Genomic DNA, 25,015 nt, shown 5'->3' with positions numbered 1-25,015 from the left:
TTGGCTGATGGTTTCCCTTTGATTTGTGTTTGAGTAGAGTGCCTCGTCCAAGCCAGAAGGACTTAAAATGGCAGTGTGTCAATCAATGTGAAAAATATACTGTTTGTAAAAAGTCTTGAAACTGATAAACATTCATGGTAGCAATGTATAAAATAAAGCAGAATTGCTAGAGACGACTGCAATGTGACGTGAACATCTGTGACAGAACATGAAGGATTCGTGCCCAGTCTGGTTTAATGGAAAAGGCTGAAATATGAGTCTTGGTTAAAACAATAGGGTGGTGTTGTCGGTGTTGTAACAACTTGTATTAGATCGTTACCGCCCCCGTAATGTTATGTTTCCTAATGTTATTTCAATTACAGAGACACATTCCAACAATTTGTGAACATAATACTGTTGTCAGGTGTTCGGCGTCCTGCCCGTTATGACTTATATGGAGGAACCCAACGCTTACATATACAGTAGACGGCTGTGATCATTTCCATTAACAACCACTTTAATAAAGTGGTTAGAAGGGGGGTGGAGTATATGTAAGGTTTACCGGAACTGTGACCCATTGATTTATTTTCAAATAACACTTTTTTTGCTACATATCGGCAAATCATGTTGGTAAATTTGATCAACCTTGGCTCACATTTGCCTGCATGTGTATATTTCAGAAATTAATCAGTGTAGCTTAGTTCAAGATCTATTTATAAGGGGCATATATTCACTGCTATTAGAAAACTTTCCGGATCCCACTTCTCAAATGTAAATTCTTATAATGATTATTTAACAGCGAAAAGCCTGCTCAGAATAGTGAAAAGTGCTCATCCTACATCCCCAATGACCTGGGTGTATAAATTCCGGGTCCCACACTTCTGGGCTCGCAAACACTTTAACCATGTATTATAGTTATGGGAAAAACCAAACTCACCAAGGTGGACGAGTGGCCTGGGTGCATCGCCCCAAACCCGTAGCTGAAGGTAAATTGCACTCAAGAACCAAAACTGGCAAGCACTCCGTGTTCCACTGCTTGGATAAAACAATCAAGTTTATTTCAGCAAGTTAAAAACATCACAATCCTGGCGCGTTTCGTATCGAAGATATGTAGTCATGTATCTTTTATACGAAACGCATCAGGATTGTGAAGATAAGAAGATAAGATAAGTGTTGAGTGCCAAACCAAAAGAACTATTTAAGAAAGACCACTGACATGCCACATTTTCTACCTATTCCATAAATAACAGAACATGCTATGGAGCTAAGGGGAGGTCACTGTGGGCTGTAAGACACCAAAAAGCACACACTCAACAACTGAAGTTTATGGAATCAGATACAAGCCATTATCCTAAACTGACCCCTTTCCTAATAATCCTTCAGTTCATGTAAATTAAATCTATTGTTATTTGCACAATATCACATGAAGCACCAGCGTCAACTTTTATAACTGTCCATAGAATACAGTTCACAGCACAGTAATTAAATGGTCCCACACAAACCGATAAAGAATATTTGTGTCCTAAATGTCAGTGGTACATGCAGCCATCAACAGCCAAATGTAACAGAAAGAAGTGGCTATATCTACAGTACAATTCCACGACAATTTTAAAAAATGGTGTACTGGTATAGGATCTGTTATCTGGAAATCTGTTGTTCAGAAAGCTCCAAATTATGGAATGGCCACCTCCCATAGTGGTTGCAAGAATAGGAAGAGAATCGCACAAACACCAAATATGTTGCAGGTCCGCTTTGTCCCGCTTCACCGCACTACGCCAGGCGTATTTTCTCCAGCGCTACGCAAATTCATTAAAATCCGAAGTTGCCAAGCAAAGCAAAGTTACGCTAGCGATGGTTAATTTGCATACGGCGCCAAATTGAAGTTACAATGGAGGTATATGTAGCAGCACTACACAAGCCTGGGAAACCTTCAAAACAGCAAATAAAATTTTTATTTTGCCCTACACATGTGCCCACTGTATAGTTAAGTTGCCATGAGTTAGGAAATGTAGGGGGGAAGGAGAGTAGCCCCAAAAATTTTTTCAATCTTTTTCAGCCTATCACCCATAAAAATTGAAAAAAAGCCAGCGTTTTTTGGGACTTAGAAACATTTTTAACTTTTTTTGAAGCAATCCCTATCTACTCTATTGCACTTCGCCTGGTCTGAGGTGGCGAAGGAAGTCTGGCGTAAAAGGTAGCGTTCAGAATAATTTGCGCTTTAGTGAATTTGCGTAGTTACATCTGTTGCGCAAATTCGCCAGGTGTAAGGGTGCGAAATAACACTAGCGAATTTACGCCAGCGTCCGTTAGTGAATCGGCAAATTAACAAAAATGCACTACGCTGGTGTATTCACGCTAGCGTTAGGCGCTTCGGCGTTTAGTGAATTTGCCCCATAGACTCCATTTTATAGAAATAATCTAAATTTTAAAACATATTTAATTCTTCTCAGTAATAATAAAATAGTACCTTGCACTTTATCCGAGATAATATTTAATTAATCCTGATTGGAATGAAAAGCAGCCTGTTGGGGTTATTTAATGTTTAAATGATTTTCTAGTAGACTTAAGGTATTTAAATTGGCGAGTCTCTTCCAGGAGGCTGAGCGTCACAACGGCATAATTTGGCGCGGAATTTGAATTTTGGCACAAAATTCCTTTTGAAAACCTCCATTTTGACAGTGCCCCAGTTGGCTTCTGTTTTCAGATCCTGCCTACTATTTGGAATTTCCTGTTTTTTTCACTCCTGCCTGTTTTTGACTCTGATTCTAGCCGCCTGCCTCGACCCTTACTGCCTGTTTCCCGACTACGCCTTGCCTAATCCTTGCTGGTACCTCGTTTACAGACTTATACTATTTCACGCACTAACTCCTTGTTGGTTACGCAAAATGACCGGTGCCCCAAAAGGGTGCCGGTGAACAGGAATCAACAGGGGTTCCCTGTGCATCTGAGTGTACCCATCACTTCCAAGGTTCCTAATTGACCAGTATGTTACACCAGGTCCAGAGCATTCTGAATAACAGATAAATACCTGTATAAACATATTTGGAATCAGTACTGTACTCACATACAATGCAATGGTCCTTACTGCAAATAATATGCACAAACCCTCAACTACAGAGCCCCTACTGTAAATAGATCTCAAATATCATCAACTTCTAGGTCCCTAGAACGAACTGTACTCACATATCAAGGACTGCAGGGTCCCCACCGTGTAATAATGAGGCATGAACTGCAGAGTCCCCACTATAAATAGTACCAACATATCATGAACTGTAGGGTCTCCATAGTACTCACAAGTCATGAGCTGCAAACTCTTCACTATGATTTAGTTTCTTCTGGGAAAGGCAGTACCTTTCTTATTAGACCTGGTTTCAGGTGACAAGGCGATAACACAGTTAATCTTTTCTGTGTGGGAATTTAAGGAATGTTCTAATGGCGAGCGTTTGACTGGCAATGTCATTTCAATGGCAACGTGTAGGCAAATTTTTTTTATTTTTGCAAGGAGATGTCAAACATCTGGACAGCAACATGAAGCAAAATAATGTGTCTATTGTACTGTGCCCCAACAATCATTCTTCTCTCAGTGCCAGAGATCCCTTCCTCTAGACATGTTAGTTAAATAGTTGGCAATTGAGTTTACCAAGCATTTCTATACAGATTTCTAAAGTTAAAGGGAATCTGTCATGATTTGTATGGTGTTTTTATTTCTAAATTACACTGTTTATACTGAAAATAATTCACCCTACAATATAAAATTTTATTCATGAAACAGCAAGTGTATTTTTTAGTTGTAATATTGGTGTGTAGGTGCATCTCAGGTCATTTTGCCTGGTCATGTACTTTCAGAAAGAGCCAGCACTTTAGGATGGAACTGCTTTCTGGCAGGCTGTTGTTTCTGCTACTCATTGTAACTGATTGTGTCTCAGTGGGACCTGGATTTTACTATTTAGTGCTGTTCGTAGATCTACCAGGCAGCTGTTATCTTGTGTTAGGGAGCTGCTATCTGGTTACCTTCCCATTGTTCTGTTGTAAGGCTGCAAGGGGGGGGTGATGTCACTCCAACTTGCAGTACAACAGTAAAGCATGACTGAAGTTAATCAGAGTACAAGTCACATGACTGGGGGCAGCTGGGAAACTGACAATATGTCTAGCCCCATGTAAGATTTCAAAATTGAATATAAAAAAATCTGTTTGTTCTTTTGAGAAATGGATTTCAGTGCAGAATTCTGCTGGAGCAGCACTATTAACTGAAGTGTTTTGAAAAAAAACCCATGTTTTCCCATTAACAGTATCCTTTTAATGAGAGGATATTTCCTAGGTTAATTTCAGATGTAGCATATTCTCCACCTGTGCCAATCTCAGCTTGTGCTGTTGATGTCAATGTGCACAAAAGGTGGATTTCAAATTAAAAACACTACATTTAACATTTGTTTTCAGACTAAAATCTGCCTCAGATACACAGTAACAGGCAGATGTATGAGGTATGGGTGGTATTAGGCAGTACTGCTGTCTCCTCTGGCATTTTTGTGCTGTAGAGAAAAGTCACATGATATTAGTCCAAAGATTTATGAAATCTGCTTTCGACATGGATCTGATGCTGCAGGCTGTTGCATTAATCCCAATAGGATTGGGATGCTGGAAAAGTCACTTTGGGGGTTATGTAATAAAAAGCACAACGTTTGCCCTGGAGCACTAATCCATAGCGACCAATCAGCAGGTAGAATTTACTGGTCACCTGTTTCAAAGCAAACTTAGTGCCTTTTATTACATATGGGGGTTTGGGGGTTTGAATACTTGGTAAGCCTGCGATGACTGCAGAAATCATTGGTTGAGTTCAACATGGAAAAGGCACTAAATAAATACTTTGCTTTCCCTTTAATTAATTCAGGAATCACACCACAGGGGAAAACAATTCTGCTTTCAGAATACTTCCAAATAAAACCCATCAAGTTCAACCTTTCCAACTGACCCCAGCGCACATATATATATATATATATATATACAAAGACCTATATATAGACCTATTGATCCACTCAAATATATAAACTATATATACCAATACCTATACTAACTAATTGTTACTGATCCCAATGACAAGGGATTGGTGTTTGCACAAGAAGTCATCCAAGTCATCGAAGCCACTAATTAACTAATTAACCAAACCCAGGTAACTGGTTATTCACTGTCAGTTCTCACCTTGCCTTATGGCAGGAGTGGCCCGTGAAGAAAACCTTTCTCTGCTTCAAATGAAAATACGTTTTCTCAAGCCTTAAGAGGTGGCCTCTTATTATTTTATCTTTTCTATGTAAAATATCCCCCACTATTTGACTATAATGATCTCTAATATACTTGTAAAGATAGTTATGCCCCATCCTTTACCCAGGGCTGCATTGAGGTGTGGTGTAGTGATGTGCGGGTCGGGTTTTACCTGCAGGGCTAGATTTATATAGTGGGTGCCCCTAGGCCCACTGCTGTTCGTCTCCCCCATAAACCCCCCCCCTCTTTATTTGGGAAAATTTTCGTCATTAGGACTGGAGCAATGGGGATTGGTGCACTGGAAATTTAAAAAACTATAATATCTCCTGTGCATCCCCAGTGTTTCTGAACCAATGTGGGTGTGGTTGGGCAGCACGCCGTCCCCTAAAATCCTGCCACCCATAGGCCCGGGCCTTGGCGGCCTTTCCACAAATCCGGGCCTGTTTAACCGACCCGCACCCGACCCTAACCCGCCCTCCCTCCGCACACGCAAGCCGGCAGTGTAAGGAGGTGAGAGGTCGGCCCAAACCCGCCCAATCCGGGGGTCCCACGGGTATCGGGCCGGCCCGCACATCACTAGAGTGGTGTCACCATAGGGACTGGACCTTACAGCACCCACAACATACAGAAAGGCGTTACCACGAAACGTCACTTCTGGATATTGCTGCAATAGGCCGTGTACCCCGCCCTGTACCCCTCACTACTCCCAGCTCCGCCACGGGATTTAAGCAGTATTTCTCCAACGGAAGCTGGGGTTATATTAGTTATCTCTGTGCCTCTCCAATCTCACACTGTTATTGTTTTGCATCATGGGTGCTTCGTCTTGACTTATAACCTATGGCTGACTTAAACATAGGAATTAAACTGCACAAGTGCAGTTGGGAACATCAGCCAATCTCGTATTTAGTTTCCAAGCTTGAAGTAGACTGTTCAAATCTAATTGTTCATTGGTTGCTACTGACTATTGCACAAGGTGTTGTTTAGCACCTATGTGAGTCTTACTCTTACTATGCAGCGGTGGGTCCATGTAATTCCCTGTTGTCATTTCTGGCTGGCAGCCTAATTGATTCCACACTTTTACTACCCCTTCATTTATTTAATATAATGATATTTTAATTGTTGGCCGCTCACACTTTCTCTAAGTGGCTGTATTGTACTACACCAGTGATCCCCAACCAGTAGCTCGCGAGCAACATGTTGCTCTCCAACCCCTTGGATGTTGCTCCCAGTGGCATCAAAGCAGGTGATTATTTTTGAATTCCAGGCTTGGAGGCAAGTTTTAGTTGCATATAAACCAGCTGTACTGCAAAACAGAGCCTCAATGTTGGTTGACAATCCACATAGGGGCTATAAAATGGCCAATCACAGCCCTTATTTGGCACCCCAAGAACATTTTTCATACTAGTGTTGCTCCCCAACTCCTTTTACTTCTGAATGTTGCTCACGGGTTCTAAAGGTTTGGGATCCCTGTACTACACTATAAACTATAAAGTAACCAAAGCAATAAACACTTGGAAGAGCTGACTGATGCTCCCCTGGCTTCACTTCAGCTTAGCAATTAGTAGCTTGCTTAGGAACAAAGTAAATAAAAGAAAATATATTGTTATAGTTATCCCAAATGACAAAACTTTGGAGTCAAGTCATTAGTAAATAGAAAATCATAGTGACCAGTTGCTGGTTTCAGATAATACTGTATATGTTGTATCTGCTCTTTTCTTCCAGAATAAAACAATCCCATCTCTACAAGATACTTTGTTCTAAAGGTGTTGTTTGGCAAAATCAAGCAAGTATTCTCCCACTTTATTTGGATAACTTGCCAACAAGAGGGCACTTTTCATTAGCATATATGAATCAATTTAATTTAATCCCGACTAAGAGAAGGGGTATGATGTTTCTTTAAGTTCAGGCCTTTGTAATCCTTGTACTTGTAAGGCCCCATCTAGAATATGCCGTACAGTTTTGGTCTCCGTCACTCAAACAGGACATTATTGTATTAGAGAGGGTACAGAGAAGGGCAACTAAGCTGGTAAAAGGTATGGAAAATCTTAGCTATGAGGAAAGACTGGCCAAGTTGGGGATGTTCACACTGGAGAAGAGGCGCTTAAGGGGTGATATGATAACTATGTATAAATATATAAGGGGATCATATAATAATCTCTCTAATGATTTATTTACCAGTAGGTCTTTCCAGCTGACACAAGGTCACCCATTCCGATTAGAAGAAAAGAGGTTCTGCCTAAATATTGGGAAGGGGTTTGTTACAGTGAGAGCTGTGAAGATGTGGAATTGTCTCCCTGAATCAGTGGTACAGGCTGATACATTAGATAGGTATAAGAAGGGGTTGGATGGTGTTTAGCAAGTGAGGGAATACAGGGATATGGGAGATAGCTCATAGTACAAGTTGATCCAGGGACTGGTCCCATTGTCATTTTGGAGTCAGGAAGGAATTTTTCCCCTCTGAGGCAAACTGGAGAGGCTTCAGATGGGTTTTTTTTTGCCTTCCTCTGGATCAACTGGCAGATAGGTAGTTAATAAAAAGAAAAAAAAAGGTTGAACTCGATGGACATGTGTCTTATTTCAACCTTACTTACTATGTTACTATGTACTATGTTACTATGTTACCCCTAGGCATTCGCGAAATACCAGTGGATCAGATTAGTGACACATGCTTACGCTAGGGCCAGTCAACAAGAAGCCCATCAGATGTAGGGCGGAACTAAAAATACCAGAATCCATCTGTGGTTATTAGGGAGAGGGAATGATGAGAACCCAAACCCACCTGTAAAGCTTCCAGCTGACCGTTGCACTTTAGCCTTACAGAGGTCAAAGCTTTTGCCCCTTACTGTTATGTAGTGCTTTCAGCTTCACCCTAGTCAGAGTATTATATAAACAGTAAGTATATACATATGCCTGAAAGAGGAGTTCAGCCTTCGACACTTCCCTGCTCTGTGTAATGTCCCTGGAACCGAATGCTCTTAAAGATGCTGGAGGGTGGCCAAACTCTAGTCTAACACAATCTTACTCATGACATTGCTATAAAAGCCATCGCCTGCTCTCCCTGGCCCCAGGGTATCCTGTTGTACATAGCAAAGTACATCATGTACCATCAGCTGATAGCGGTGTTTGCACATTTACCTACCTCTATCTGTTTGTACTGTAGGCCTGACAGTCACCAAAGGCTTGTTCTGTCCCATTCTATCAAGTAAAATTATGGCTTAGGAAATATCTCATATATTGAGGTTTAACTGCAAAACTCCAGCTGTTCCTGAACTAAATTCCCATCATTCTGCAAAATGCAGCATGTAGAGTCCTGTGCGAAACCAACCCATGAACCCACAACTGCCTTATCAGCAACCCGACCCGCAATCTGCCAACCACCATCAAACAGGAAGTGATGTTGATGTAAACCAAAAGTGACATCATCAAAAGTGGGCAGGGACAAAAACAAGTTTTGTAAAAAAAAGAGTAAAACATAGACAATATAACATAAGATAAGCAATTTAGATGAGACCCGACCCGCAACCCGCAGACCCACGACCTGCAGACCCGCATCTTTACCTGAAAATCCTACCCTTATTCCGCATGGTACCCGCTTTTTTTGTGGGTAGCCCGTGGGTATCCGACCAACTGCAGGACTCTACCAGCATGTTCAGTAAAATTCAAACAACACTAGAATATTATGACCACGCGCCCCTTACTGACTTCGGCCTTCTTCTTCATGAATAATGGTGCCCAGCAAAAAGAGTAAATATTGGAGTATTCTAAAAATGCACATTTTCAATTCACTCTGAGACGGGGCTTTCACACAGTAGTGCTACACTGGAAGGCCCAAAGCGAATGGGAACCCAACTAAAGTTATTGTAATATTTGGGGGTGCATGCTTATAGATTACCTTGGAAATTCCCAGTTCTATGGTCAGTTCACCAAAAACATTTACTAGGCCAAAGATGGGCAGGTCATATTACAAGGAAGTCCATGGGGGAACCATGAAAGCAGCTGTAGAAGGCATTCCTTTCAAGGGATGTCCTATTTTTGGTAAAAGGCTGACAGCACAATATGAGCAAGGGGCTTATAAAGTGCCATGACTACCCCTAACTGCACTGCATCTGTATTTAGTTCTCTATTGCAATACAAGTTAAGCAGCCTACCAATGATGCAGTGTTGAGCTTGGTCTCCTAGGTTCTACAAGAGAACAAGAGATCCAGGCCCACTCTCACAACAATTAGATGGAAATAATGATTTTATTTACCTCTGGTGCAAATAGAAAGGGCTGATGGGAATCATACATTGGTTGGAACCCTCCTGGAAATCTTGTGGTAGTCTAGTTGGCCAGTGTGATCCTGAAATAATTTGCTTTTAATATTTGTTCCTTATTTTTGGATTTGTGTGTGGTGACTGGTCTAATTGGTTGGATCCACACAAAACCTACAAACAACAGATCCATAAACACCATATTTAATGTCTGGACCATTTACAAACCACAAGAAGGTTTTGCTCAACCGGACCCACGATAAAACCAATATTGGTGTTATCCAAGACTAGGGTGAATATGGGAAGGGAGATGGAGGAGTCTATTTTGTGACCTGCAACCCAACCTGCAGACCTTCTGACCCACTTTGTAAAGCAAACCCCATGGGAGTAATTGGATTGCGGTCTAGGTGTGCTCTACAATTGTACAAGCCAGGGTCAAAACCAGAAAATCAATGCAAAGCACAGGATCAGGGCAGAGCAAGAATCAGGAACTAGGATACAACAGTGACCAGATTAATAACAGCCGAAGCAGACCATGCCTCCCTGAAAACTCAAAGCACTGCAAAGCACTGAGCTGGGAACCTAATTATCTTGTCATAGACATATTGCAGAATATGCTGCAGGTCTCTTATTTAAATATATGTTACACCTGCCAACCCACACTGCTACCTGCATGCCCACTTAGCTGCCCGCAACCTGCCCAACACCACCATTGATTGTGTGTACATGATCAGCCGTAGGACTCAAGATAATTTTAAGGGCTGAGAATTCAGTCTGACCTAATATCCTGTTGGAATAAACCATTTGATTGAGTAGACGTGGAACTTGACTAGTTTCTGTGCACAGTTTGCTTTCAGGAATAAATGCACCACTTTCATGAATCAAAGACCGAAGCCATTAATCTGACCATGCAATTTGTTGTCAACTCTTTTTTTTCCATTCTGACTGCTAATGAGTCAGTTTAAAGTCTTCTCTGTGTCCTCTGGTATTTTCCATTAGTGCTTTGCTACTTCCAACGCTTTCAAGTTAATACATTGACCTGAAAATTCCCATTTGCTCAAAATGCCCAGTTTAGAGCTGTCACCAAGTCACTGTTATACATTGCTGCCACCTCTTACACTATCTAATGATACTCTTGCAAACATTCCGGAATGTACAAAACAAGCTTTAGAGAAATAAAATGGGTTATCAGCAATAACACCTTCATAAACACACCATGTTCTACCCGAGGTTATACAAATTCAATCCTCCTGTAAATGTTCATTGTGTCTCTATGGTTGTGGTTGTTGAAGTTCTCATTAGACATGGCTCCCCTTACGCTCATATACAGATTGGTTTATCCCTCATTCAGTCACAATTCCATGAATATCTAGGAAAACAAATATATCTTCAGACCCTCATTGAGATTCAAGTTCAACTTTCAGATGTATCTAGTGGAGTAAACAGCCATTCTCTCCAAATCTCTTCCTCATTGGTCTTCAGACTGATCCCCCTATCTTTGATCTAAGCACAAACACTGGCACTGACCCCATTGCTCTATGGGATGAACCTGCAAAGGTTTTCAGAGCTTACATAACTGAGATTTTAGGTTTACTTCTGTAGTTTGACATTTTCCAAGGTGCCAAATATGTAAATAATCATTTTGTTACCATACTACAAATTTAAGGTATTTCCAGAACATTATGTACCCCCAAAATGCCCACAGTCTGAACTTATCAACACGCCCATCCACCCATTGCTTTGAGCCCCTTTAGGGAAGCCAGAATGCTGCAACAATGTTGGATCAATGGGCAAAGAACACGGGTACATGTAAATTAAAAAGCCTCCTCTCCTCGTTCACTACAGACCCGTTTTCTGTTTTGTTTTCATCTTCTGTATTCATCTTTACCTAATTCCTTTACCCTTTTTTTCTCTTCTTCGGTCTCTCACCCACAATCTATTTTTGCTTCCTTCCAAATATACCAAGGGATTATGCATCTAGGGAGTGGGGGCAGAAGAATGCAGAGACCCACCCTGACACACACAAACACAGACTCTCAGGCAGTGGCAAAGCCTATGGACAAATATTTGGGCACTGTGTTCATCTGGAAATTTTAGGCTGCTGAGTACGATGCAAAATTATGAGTATCAAATATCCATAAAACAATGCATCCAGGCCCTTGGTGATTATGTTACTGGTATATTTGCTACCTTCTTGCAGACTTTGCTGGTGCACTATGTTGAGTTGACACCAGAACTGTAGGCCCCCACCTTCTAGACATATCATGGGCACAATGAAAGTGCCAACATATTCTACAGCACTGTACAATAAATGGGTATACACATTGAACATACCGATTTACATACAAACCAGCCAATAGATGATACAAGAGGTAAAGAGGGTCCTTCACAAAAGAGCTTACAATCTAAAAAAGAAGGGCTGAGACACAAGATGCAATTGAATTATAACGCATAGAAGAGATAGAGCGCCCAATGTTTATCAACCCACCTGATTTACATACAAATCAGTCAATAGATGATACAAGAGGTAAAGAGGGTCCTTCACAAAAGAGCTTACAATCTAAAAAAGAAGGGCTGAGACACAAGGTGCAATTGAATTATAATGCATAGAAGAGATAGAGCGCCCAATGTTTATCAACCCACCTTCTACCCTTCCCTACAGACTGGCCTGCAGCTGTAGAGCCAGGGAATGATATTCCTGCTTCTAAGTAGGCTGAATCTGATCTGGGTTCTTGTATTCTCCAACTTGGCATCACATGAATCACAGACCTCTACTGGCATACAAATTAAAGGGTCTTTCTCAGTTTTAAACATATTCTATTATTCAAGACCAATTTTCTTTTTCCCCAGAGGGTGACATAGTCCCATGGAGAAATCTTCTACTAGTGATAGATAGGGCATTCTACTAAAGAATATAACTCCTTTTTCGACATGTTGGATAAATCAGCACCCTTTGAAGTCCAACCGGACAGGCCCCCTTTAGTTAACTGATGATGAATGGAAACATGTTCTATAGCCATGCTGGCAGCAAATAAGTGAAGTCAATTCAGATATGATTTTATTGACCTTTAAGCTGGATTTCAAGCAGTATCTAGGACAGCACAGTAAATAGGTATTCTCCCCAAATCTCTCTCTAAAATGCCTTTGGATTGGCACCACTAACTCAAACGTAGGGTCTCATACTATTAAATAAGCGTCCCCCAATTAATAGGTTACTATTGCCCCCTGGGTTTTATTCACACATTTCCAAAATTTAAAGGAGCCCCAAATGAAAAAAATGCCCGTTGTATGCAGGCCCATGCCCCTATTTCACCCCTACCCAATAATTCCAATGCCCCGTCCATGATACACACAAACCAAACCCACAACATCAACAAAAGCCCACCCCTTCTGTGACCCACACCAGTTCCCTTCTATATTCCCCTGAAGTAGGTAACATATGGGAATCCCAACCAAACAAACATAACAAACAAATAACCCCAGCTAGATTATAGCCACATAAAGAAATGTCAAGGGGCATTGTAACTTCCAAAACCTATATTCTGGAATTTGTGTAAAATGCTGCTTTCTTTTGCACTTATTTTTCTAACTATTTTTTCATCCAACATATTTTCCATTACTCCATCTGTCCTTCCATTGCATGTCTTCTCTGTATGGGACTCACAGCTGTGCCAAAAAATCTTGCAATCAGATCTCACTCAGTATATAACAAGCATTTTAAATCTTTGGCTCGCACAGTCATTGGCATTCTCCAGGGCACTATAGGGTAGGGATGGGCAGAGAAGCAGAAGGAGAGGAAAGACCTGCCACATCTCCAGGAATACATTATAAACCACTAAGTAGAGATGTGTGAAAAGAGCAACCTTCCCCAAAAAATACACTTTGTTATCTTTGGATGAAGCCAAGCATCTGACTACCTATCCATCTTTACTACAGCCAAAAGGGCCTTCTGGGCGCAAATAATACATTGGATATCTTTCTTTAAAGCACTTTCAGCCAGTCCATTCTTCTACAGCAGTAACTAAAATCCAGTGTCTAAGAGAGGATCCTGGGACTAGAGGAGAAACATACAGGCTGGCTAGGCTGCAGGAGATATTTTAATCAAGAGACTCCAGACTTTATTTTTGTCTGCTTATATAAATGTTTTTATGACTTCATTCAGTTCTACAGTAGGTAAAATGTTATGTAGGGTAGGCAGGTGTGCTTTTGGTTGTAAAACTGTGCCTCCATTCAACTACTACTTACTAGTGATGGGCGAACGTATTCACCAGGCGCAAATTCGTGATGAATTTCCCCGTTTTGACGCCGTTTTTTGACAATCCCGACTACAATTTCGTCACTGACGGCAATTTACCGCACACCCATTGACTTTAATGCTGGATAAAATAGGCGAGCGTCAAATTGTTGCCAGCGTCATAAATCACGTTTTGCAAATTTTTCTCCATTTCACAACTTTCGCAGGAAATTTAGAAACTGGCAGGCCCAGGAAACGTAAGATCAATGACTTTAGCCACACCCCAATTCCACCCAAACTCATGTAGGCCCTACACCATTTTTATAATGGCCAAACTAATTTCTGAGACTTCTTTTAAAACTAGAAAATTTGGGGTGTCCCCTAAAAATCTGACCGATCTTAGGTTGATCAAATTGCTGTGCGATTAGAATGGCTTCTACAAAGCAAAACTGCTACTCCTAGTATCCCACAAAAGATACTGCCACAAATGATAATATACTACAGCTGACACTTGCAGAAATGCACCCCAAATATTACTCCACTAAACTATTGTCCAACATTGCATTTAAATAAAGTCATGTGTTTTCAGAAGCTACGTTTACATCAAAATTAAGAGTTCTGCCTAAATGCCAAGACTCTTAGTTTCATTTGGATCAGGCAGAGCTCTTTGCATGTCACTAACTAACCTTTAAGTTAACTTTTAGTATGTTATAGAATGACTAATTCTAAGAAACTTTTCAATTGGCCTTCATTATTTCTTTTTATAGTTTTTTAATTATTTGTCTTCTTCTGACTCTTTATAGCTTTCAAATGGGGGCCATTGACCCCATCTAAAAAATAAATGCTATGTAAGGCTACACCTTTATTGTTATTGCTACAATTTGCTACTGCAAACTTATTAGTTCCTCTTGGGTTGTCCTAACCCAGCTCCTCCCTCTATTATGTATACATGGTACTTGGAATCCCCTAAACTTCATTAACACAAAACTCCAAATTAAGTTGGTATAACTCAACAAGGGCCACATTAATGTATTTCTATAAGGATAAGTGCACACGATAAGATTTGGGGAGATTTGGTTTCCCCGCGACAAATCGCCTCTTCTTCGGGCGACTAATATCTCCCCAAAAAGCCTTCCCGCTGGCTAGAATCGAAATCACCAGCGGGATGGCACTCTGAGTGCTTCGTTTTCTGAAGTCACCCAAAGTTTCCTTCCAATTTTGGGCAACTTCTGAAAACTAAGCGCTCCGAGTGCAATCCCGCCAGTGATTTAGATTCTAGTTGGCGGGAAGGCTTTTCAGGGAGATGAGTTGCCCGACGAAGAGACGATTTGTCACTGGGCGACTAAATCTCCCTGAATCTTAGCGTGTGCCCTTACCCTAAAGGGCCACGCGAGCTGCAAACTAGACAAAGAGAGTGTTATGCACCCAAAACATTGAACTTCATCACAAGTCAGCCTGTGGCTCAATATAATTGGCTAAATGCATGTGACTGTGTGCCATGATTGTTGCTACTCAAGCTAATGCCACATGGTGATGCCTAGCCAGACACCCAAGAAGTAAAGATTTTCGCCACATTTTTTGGCACGGTTTGCACCTCAGTTTTTAAAAAAAGCTGCATAAATACGCTTAGCGGTTTCAAGCTTAGGCAATGGCACATGATGCTAGTGTGTTTACACTTTTTTAAAAACCGCATTGCGGACCATGCCGAAAATCCGCATGTGTGTCCATGCCCTAAGACTACATCAAACTGTTGACTATATGTTGCATCTCCCAAAACACCCATTTGAAATGCCTGCCCTAACACAAGTGGTTTTTCAGACTTTTTGCCGTCTACTTGTATTTCAAAGTTGATCAGATCCCACTTCTTAATAACAAGGTATCAGAAACATGGAAATATTGTTAAAACCTGCTATAAAAATACTGCAAATAAGAGAGTTTAAAAAAATGTCATCCTAACTGACATTCTGTCACCCTAAGTGGCATTCAGTCTGGGTAACTAGAGCAAACATATGAGTATTTACCCCAAACACCACCACGAATTGGCCTTCAGACTGGGCTCCTCCAGGACAATTTAAGCAACCTTACTGCTCTAAGGGAAAGGAGGTAGATTTCAGACGGCAGGAGGGAGGTGCTCTCATCTAATCCTGGTGCCTGAAGGAATTCCCTACCACTCAACTATATTTTTGTTTTTCAGGAGCCCAGAATACTTCTATCCACTGTGACCCTAGCAACCTCTACAAGGAGCATATAAAACAGTCACTTAATACTTGTACCAACAGCTCACAATCTTAATAGGGCTAACAATCTTAATATTACAGTTTAGCAGACTTCGGGTTATATGTTTTATCATAAAATAATCTCTCATTACATCCCATTGATGTCAGGACCGAATCTTTGACCCTTCAGCTGCTTTGGGACTACAATATCAATCATCTACTGTACATAGAACTGTAGTATTGTGACAGCTAGAGGGACACAGTTTTGATCCAATAATAATCAATAAAACATTATTTTTTACGGTGCCCAATCATATCAAAGCCCCATCTCCTGACACGTGGCCAGAGTTTATATCACAAAGCAAATGTTTTAGAGGAATAAACAAAACGCATTTGTAAACAAGTTTTGTAAATAAAACAGAAAAATCCATTAAAATATGTTTCCTTAAGGCTCTGAATACAAAGTGAAAACTCACTGAAGGTTCTTATTTATATGGGAATGATGTTTTTTATACATTGATTGTTCATTGTTATCTGCCCCAGAGGAGCTGACAATCTAATGATCCAATTGCAGAGGGAAGGCAAGACTTTCAGGCAGGACAAACTTTCCAGATATGCAGCACTAGCCATTGAACCACCAAACCATTCTAAGAAGTGGAGTAAGATATTATTGGGTCCCACAGCAATTTATTTTTCAGGCCCCCAAAATGTTTAAAGTTGACTCGCTTTACCAATATTTATTGAAACTGTATATGAATTAGGGCCTCATGGGGCCCCTATATCTCCTGGGCCCCCCTTCAGGTGCAGGGTCTGCTTCCTATAGTTATGCCCCTGTCCAACCTGCTGCCCTCCAGTTGTTGCTGAGTTGTAACTCCCAGCCTTTGGCTGACGGGAGAGCGTGGCTGGGAGTGAAGTCTGACAAAACGTTTATGGATTAATACCAAATGCAAATCTTTACCCATTGAATAAAAGTGAAAAGTAGAAAAAAGCAGAGAGTCATTTGCCACCTGTCAGACAGATTAAGCGTGGTCTATTTTTCATTTGATTTAACCCAAGAGAATATATATATCTTCAGTCGGTATATGGACAGGGTTTCAGGTTTCCACCTTGGCATAAAGCGTTGCCATACCGAGTTCCCAGGGATCTTATTGTAGATTCACAAAGTCAGCAATTGAACGTCTTCCAAGATCAAAGCCCCAAGCCCTCTCTTTGGGTGGATCACATAGAAAGAATAAAGAGAAAATAGAGAAGGGAACTCACCAGATCCGTTGCTGATTGCAGTCCCTTTCTCTCCCTCGCTGGCTGCCTGTCTGTGCCTTACAGATGATGACTTTTTAGACTTTACTGGCAGCTAGCCGGGGCTAGAGATGGCCAACAGAGGAGGAGGCAGAAGGGGGAGTAGGAGGGGTAATATTAGACAGTGTCAGATGGGGAAAGCAGTTTCCCAGAGCTGATGGAAAGAGTGCTATAAAGCCAGCTCCCAAATGCCTGCAGATCCAGTCTCAGAGCTTGGGCAGGATAATATCATGCTCTGTGTTACATTATATCTGTACATCAAGTGAGACGCTTCCCTGGCTGCAGGCTTTTCTCTGGGATCTGTTATTGTATTGTGCAGCTCTTTCAATATTTTTTGCCCTGTACCATAATGGGCGTAGTTATCATAGGAGCAACAGACAATCCGGCAGAATCCACCAGTAAAGAACTCCATAGCCCTGATTACTTGTACAGGTATGGGACCTGTTATCCAGAATGCTCGGGATTTGGATCTTCATGCCTTAAGTCTACTAGAAATTAATTTAAACATTAAATAAGCCCAATAGGCTGGTTTTGCTTCCAATAAGTATTAATTATATCTTAGTTGGGATCAAGTAAAAGCTACTATTTTATTATTACACAGAAAAAGGAAATCATTTTTAAAAATTTGGATTATTTGGATAAAATAGAGTCTATGGGAGACAGCCATTCCGTAATTCGGATCTTTCTGGATATCGGGTTTCCGGATAAGGGATCCTATACCTGTACAGGAGGAATTTGAAGTTCTATAATAGGCACTTGTCTATGCAGCCTTTTCATATATATTCCCCACTTGTCTATTCATGAACGAAAGCCAGTTCAGCAAAAATAAAATGCTACTTCTCTGTTTGTTATAAATAGTGATGGGCGAATTTATTCGCCAGGCGCGAATTCGCAGTGAATTCCCGCGATTCGTTGCCAACGAATAAATTCACGAAACCGCCGAGAAAATTTACCGGCGTTAAAAAAAATAGGTGTCCGACGTCCAAAAAACGGAGAAGCTCGCACCGATTCGCAAATTTTTCGCCGTTTCGCAAATTTCGCTGGAAATTCGCAAATTTTTGGGCGAAGCAAAACACCCCAAATTCGCTTATCACTAGTTATAAGAGGTAAAGCACTGCATAACTTGTTGGCGCTATATAAATAAATGATGATGACTTAGAAGTCTGAGCTCTTATTATTAATAATATGATCTGTGCAACAGTTTGTAACAGAATTGTTTATTGCAAGATCTGCCCTAAGAACCCCACTGCAGCCTCAAATGCAGTTTAAAAGGGTTGTTCACTATTAAATTAACTTTTAGTATGACGTAGAGAGTGAGATTCTGAGACAAATTGCAATAGGTTTTCATTTTTTTATTATTTAGCCTTTTATTCAGCAGTTCAGCAGTTTGGGATTTCAGCTACTTGGTTGCTAGGGTCCAAATGACCCTAGTAACCATGCACTGATTTGAATAAGAGACTGGAATATGAATAGGAGAGGCCTGAATAGAAAGATGAGTAATAAAAAATACATTTGTAGCCTTACAGCGCATTTGTTGAAATTTGGAAAGAGTCAGAAACAAAAAAAGAAAATAACTCAAAAAACATAAATTATAAATAATGAAGACCAATTTCAAAGTTGCTAGGAATTTTACATTCTATAACATACTAAAGTTGCCTTTAAAGGTTAACCACCCCTTTAAGAAATAAAACAACTACCCACGCTTACACTTCTCCAACATAGGAATAGTAGTGTAACTATAGAGGAAGCAGACCCCTTAGTGGCAGGGGGGGCCGGGGAACAGAGGGAGCCTGGACTATGGGGTCTGCTTCCTCTATAGTTAAAGTGGACCTGTCACCCAGACATAAAAAGCTGTATAATAAAAGTCCTTTTCAAATTAAACTTGAAATCCAAACTTTTTTTTTTATTAAAGCATTCATAGCTGTTGTAAACTCATTTAAACATCTCAGCTGTCAATCAAATATTGCCTGGCCCTTCTCTATGCCTTAGGCAGAGAGGCGGGGCAGACAATTACTTTCACTTTCCATTCAGCACTTCCTAGATGTCACTGCTCTCCCCACATTCCCCCAGTTCTCTTCACCATTTAATTGTGTAGCCAGGGCATCGGGATGGACATCAGGTCCCCCATTCTGGTGCACAAACAAGATTCTGAGATGATACAAGACTTGCCTTAATAATAATGTCCACAAAATGGCTCCTGCCTGCTTGTTATAATTATAAATTCCCAGACTGAAGGAAACAAGATTCATATAATTTAAAGAGTGTAAGGAAAGTTCATCTTGCTTGACTAACATGATAAAATAGGATTTGGAATATTTTATTTGGGTGACGGGTCCCCTTTAATAAGAAAAACCTCTCCTTCCCAGCTGCTCTCTTACGGGCGAGGAAAGGGACACAAGTCGGGGCGGGAAATGGGCAGGGTGGGAAGTGGGCAGGAGGATGAAGATAGGGGTGCGCCGGAAGTCCAGCGCACTCTAGTTACGCTACGGTCACTGACCCCATCAGAAAACACATGCTCTGTAAGTCTACAAATGTATTGTTATTGCTACGTTTTATTACTAATTTTTATATCCAGGTCTCTTCTATTCATATTCCAGTCTCTTATTCAAATCAGTGCATCGTTACTAGGGTAATTTGGACCCTAGCAACCAGACTACTAAATTGCTGGAAACTGGAGAGCTGCTGAATAAAAAGCTAAATAACTCAAAAACGACAAAAAATAAAAAATGCAAACCAATTGCAAATTGTCACAGAATATCCCTCTCTACATCATACTAAAAGTTAATTTCAAGAAGAACAACACCTTTAAAACTGCAGTGATAATGAGCAAGGCATGACTTTAATTATTCCAAGGATCCTGGCAATGGAGCAGTAAGTTCAGTTATTCTCTATGGTCCATACACAGAGACACACTATTAATAAATACAATAATGTCTGTGTGCACTGACAGTGAATGAGTAGTGTGGGCGCTTGTACTTACCATAAGGTTTCCTGTAAACCAACATACATCTGAACTCACAAATATAAATGCAGACCTATTATCTAACAGTCATCCCAGTAATGGTTTCTGGTTATGTGCTGCCCTGATTGTATGAATATTTCAGCAGACAGCCATAAAGAAATTACGCAGCCATTACAAGCAATGATTTCCTAAGGTCAAGATGTAATTGGCACTTTACTATCCAAGAGGGGATTGTAAAAGAATTATAGAAAAGATCCAGCAGGCAGAGAATCATTTTACATTTCTGCGATTACTTATTACTTACATTTTGCATTACCTATAGTTCATTTCCATCCAGGAGGAGCATTTTGGCTGCCAAATGTTCCTTACCTGCACCACCATCTCAGGGATACTGAGATCAAACTACAAATAATCAGGTTATTTGGAATTGTAATGGTTAAAACTAAAAAATATGTACTGAATTTTCCAGTCAGCATGGATGAGTATATAATACACAAAAGCCATGAATTACCTGTAAATTATATCCTTATAAACGGTGAGTTCTGATGTCATCAGTTATAAACGGTGAGTTCTGATGTCATTTCTGTCACATGACTCACTGAATTATATAAATAAAGTACCCCCAGTTGCAAAATATGAGGATATTATAAGTACCCTGGGGTACTTAATATATGAGGATATTAGAAGTATCCTGGGGTACTTTATTTATTATAATACACAGGTTTCAGTTAGTCATGTGACAAAAATGACATCAGAACTCAACGTTTATAAGGATATAATTTACAGGAGATTCATGGCTTTTGTGTATTATATAGTGAATAAAGTACCCCCTCTTGTAAAATATAAGGATATTATAAGTACCCTCGGAGTTTCTTGACCTGTATAAAAACACTCGGCCTTGTGTTTTTATATGGTCATGAAACTCCTCGGTAACATAATATCCTTATATTTTACGAGGGGGTACTTTATTCACTATATAATACACAAAAGCCTCGAATATCATGTAAATTATATCCTTATAAACGCTGAGTTCTGATGTCATTTCTGTCACATGACTCACTGAAACTTGTGTATTATAATAAATAAAGTACCCCAGTTGTAAAATATGAGGATATTAGAAGTTACCTCGGAGTTCCATCACCTGTATAAAAACACTCGGACTTCGGCCTTGTGTTTTTATATGGTCATGAAACTCCTTGGTAACATCTAATATCCTTATAATTTACAAGAGGGGGTACTTTATTCACTATATCACACCACGGAGTCCTAATAGCATTGAAAAGAAGCATTTAGGCAAAACAATTCAATTGTAAAACAAACTTTTATGTTGTCAGCAATATTATCAAACAATTTGCAATTTGATTTTTAATTTCTTTTTTTGTGTATATCTGTGTGTTTTTTGAGCTATTTGCATTTCTATTTTGTCTCTCTCTCCAGCCTGAAATGTAAAATGTGAATTGCTGACTCCAGCACAAAGAGTAAAGCCTAAATCCGAGGCTAAAAATGTGTTCTAAATATTATGTATCACTTTTCCTATTCATTTCACAGTCTGCCATTCAAAATACTGAAAGCTCGCTTAGTTGAGTGGGACCCTAGAACAACAGGAGCAGACAATTACAATGCTAATTAAAGAAGAACTAAAATCACTGGGAGGTACCAAATGTTAGGCACTGCCAGTTAATATAATTGCATACCCAATTGCTGGAGTGACTGGATGTGTAACATAATAGCCAGAACACTACTTCCTGCTTTTCAGCCCTCTAACTCTGAGTTAGTCAGTGACTATAAGGGGGGCCACATGGTACATAACTGTTCAGTGAGTTTGCAATTGATCCTCAGCATTCAGCTCAGATTCAGTTATGACCCATGTGCCCCCCCCTCAAGTCACTGATTGGTTACTGCCTGGTAACCAATCAGTGGAAACCAATAGAGCTGAAAAGCAGGAAGTAGTGTTCTGGCTATTATGTTAGACATCCAGTCACTCCAGCCTTTATACATTACATTTTCGGCTAACTAACTATATTAGCAACAATTGTAACAATTTAAGATAAGCAGGTCTCTTGGTGAAACTGTGACTTGCAGCTTTAAGGGCAATTCACCTTCATTAGCTATACTGTAATTTTGTAAAATGAACATGGTAATTAGGGGTTTTGGCCACAAAAATGGGCCTGGTCAAAAATTTTCGCCATGCTTCGCACGCCAAATCTTTTTGTCCCTCTTTCTATTTCCAAAATGTTGGGAGGTATGCAAACTTTGCACCAGGTGGGAGTGCGCTGGGCCCCTCTGAAGATTTTTTTGCAGGGGGGCCCGGCGCACTCTAAGTTATGCCACTGGTTGGGGGTATTAGGAGTTATAGGGAGCCCAGCAAGGCACTGACTGGTAAAGAGTTGCAATATAGGCTTAGGAAAAATATCTTATTTGCAAAGATTAGGACGGCCCTAAAATGAATTTTCCATGGGGCCCTAAAATGAGTTATCCACAAGGCCAGATAAATTATAATTACCCCATAGAATAAGGGGTTTAAGGTAAGCAACAACGGGACAAATAACCTCATTTTGTTGAAACCATCTTGATCTGACTCTCTTGCACATGACACATTTCTGCGTCCCTGTGGTTAATCTGCCAGATGCAGATTGGTTTTGTTGAACTATTTCCTCCGATAAATGTTTTGCTAAAATCAAAGCCTCAAAGCAATATGGTCGCAATATGGAAGTCGCTGCAGTCACGAGGCTGAAGGCAGATGATTGGAAAACTGAAGAGTGCAATTTCCATTATGAACGGGCAGTTGTCTCCCCAATTAAATATTTCTAGAAGTATTCCATGTGAAAGGCAGTATTGTCTGCTGCCATTTGTGTCAGAAATGGAGACAAGCAGCTGCTACTTGAAGTTACATACAAATAAGTTTCATTTATTATATTGGAATAAACCTGCAAACTTATTTCTAACCAGCTACTAGCAGCTGTTAAAGCATGTATTCTATAATATAGACACAATACTGCTGAGCCTGAACACTCTATCACATAAACATTAGGGATTCCCCAGCACCATGTTTCCTTATTGTGGTTCATCAGCCAGGCCCTGTCTCTTATATAAATCAACATTGAAATCAACCAAACTCAACAAGTGGTTCCTGCACCACTAATGAGTAATCATTGAATATTCTACTGCTACTTACCTTGATTCTAATCTATAAGTCTTCCGTTCTTTGCCTACACTACCTCTTACTATGTACTCAGGGGCGTAACTACAGAGGAAGCAGACCCTGCGGCTGCAGGGGGCCCAGGAGGTATAGGGGACTCCAAGAGGCCCTAATTAATGAATACATTTCATAGATATTGGTAAAACAGGACAACCTCTTGATATTTTAGGGGCCCTAAAATGATTTTGCTGTGGGGCCCAGTAACATCTAGTTATGCCACTGTACTTACTACTTGGTGTATTAACCTCCAGCTGTTACTCACATGCAGAAAAGGGGCAGAACTGGACAGGAAGAAAGAAGATACTCAATAGAAATCTGCTGATCAGATGTTAGAAATTATATTGAGGGCAAAAATTAAGCTAATGTTGGCAACATTGTTTCTCTACACCTTCCTCTTAAAGGAACTGTAACATCAAAAAATAAAAAGTGTTTTAAAGTAATAAAAATATAATGCAGTGTTGCCCTGCACTGGCCAAACTGGTGTGTTTGCTTCAGAAAGCTGCTGTGTAGCCATGGGGGCAGCCATTCGAGCACAGGATACACAGTAGATAACAGATAAGTACTACTATAGTTTATATAAACAAGCTGCTGTGTAGCCATGGGGGCAGCCATTCAAACACAGGATATACAGTAGATAAGAGATAAGTACTAATATAGTTTATATAAACAAGCTCCTGTGTAGCCATGGGGGCAGCCATTCAAGCACAGGATACACAGTAGATAACAGATAAGTACTACTAAAGTTTATATAAACAAGCTGCTGTGTAGCCATGGGGGCAGCCATTCAAACACAGGATATACAGTAGGTAACAGATAAGTACTACTATAGTTTATATAAACAAGCTGCTGTGTAGCCATGGGGTTAGCCATTCAAGCACAGGATACACAGTAGATAACAGATAAGTACTACTATAGTTTATATAAACAAGCAGCTGTGTAGCCATGGGGGCAGCCATTCAAGCACAGGATACACAGTAGATAGCTGATAAGCTCTGTAGAACATAATGGTGTTATCTGTTATCCACTATTTAATCTGTGCCATATAGACTTTTTCAATTTCTGCCATTGCTACACAGCAGCTTGTTTATATAAACTATAGTATTGTTTCTGAAGCAAACACATTATTTTTACCAGTGCAGGGAAACACTACATTATATTTTCACTACTTTAAAACACTTTTATTTGTTGGTATTCCTTTATAATAGGTAAATAATAGGGTGCACATCATGTCTGTATGTTGCTAAGGAATATCCAGCAGGGGAAGAACAAGGCATGGTGGGCAAAAAGAAAGTCTTGCCGTCCTGGGTGGTGAATATACTTTTGGGTGAAATTTCAGGGTGAGCTCAGAGTGCTTATTTTACCAAAGGGGACCCAAAAAAATATTTGATCTCAAAGAGGGAAAATCAATGCAACCCACACAGTCAGTTAATTAGGTATGAAGATCTTGGGACCAGTGTTTGCTCCACTATACAGCAGGTTGGCCATAGATGTGTGTTCTATGTATAAAGATAGAACACAAAAAATGCTATGGATGTGCAGAAAAATCTATCCTTATATTTGGTGCGCATTAATCTGACTTCTAATATGACTCTTTCTACAAGGAATAATGTATCCTTGATTTG

At 40.3% G+C, this 25,015-nt stretch overlaps 1 protein-coding gene across 1 annotated transcript in view; it reads right to left on the bottom strand.

Annotated features, from left to right (window-relative positions):
* The window catches only part of MGC147475.S (uncharacterized protein mgc147475 S homeolog), a 42,908-nt gene extending 25,614 nt beyond the window's left edge, over positions 1-17,294 (bottom strand). Inside the window, exon 1 of the mRNA NM_001097703.1 lies at positions 17,197-17,294. The gene's annotated coding sequence lies outside the window, so the exon portion shown is untranslated. The remainder of the gene's footprint in view (positions 1-17,196) is intronic.
* Between the last annotated feature and the right edge of the window lie 7,721 nt (positions 17,295-25,015).

This window comes from Xenopus laevis, chromosome 7S (genome assembly GCF_017654675.1).
Source record: "Xenopus laevis strain J_2021 chromosome 7S, Xenopus_laevis_v10.1, whole genome shotgun sequence".
Lineage (NCBI taxonomy): Eukaryota > Metazoa > Chordata > Amphibia > Anura > Pipidae > Xenopus > Xenopus laevis.
Note: the sequence above shows the minus strand (reverse complement) of the source record. Positions and strands in the feature narration are given on the sequence as shown.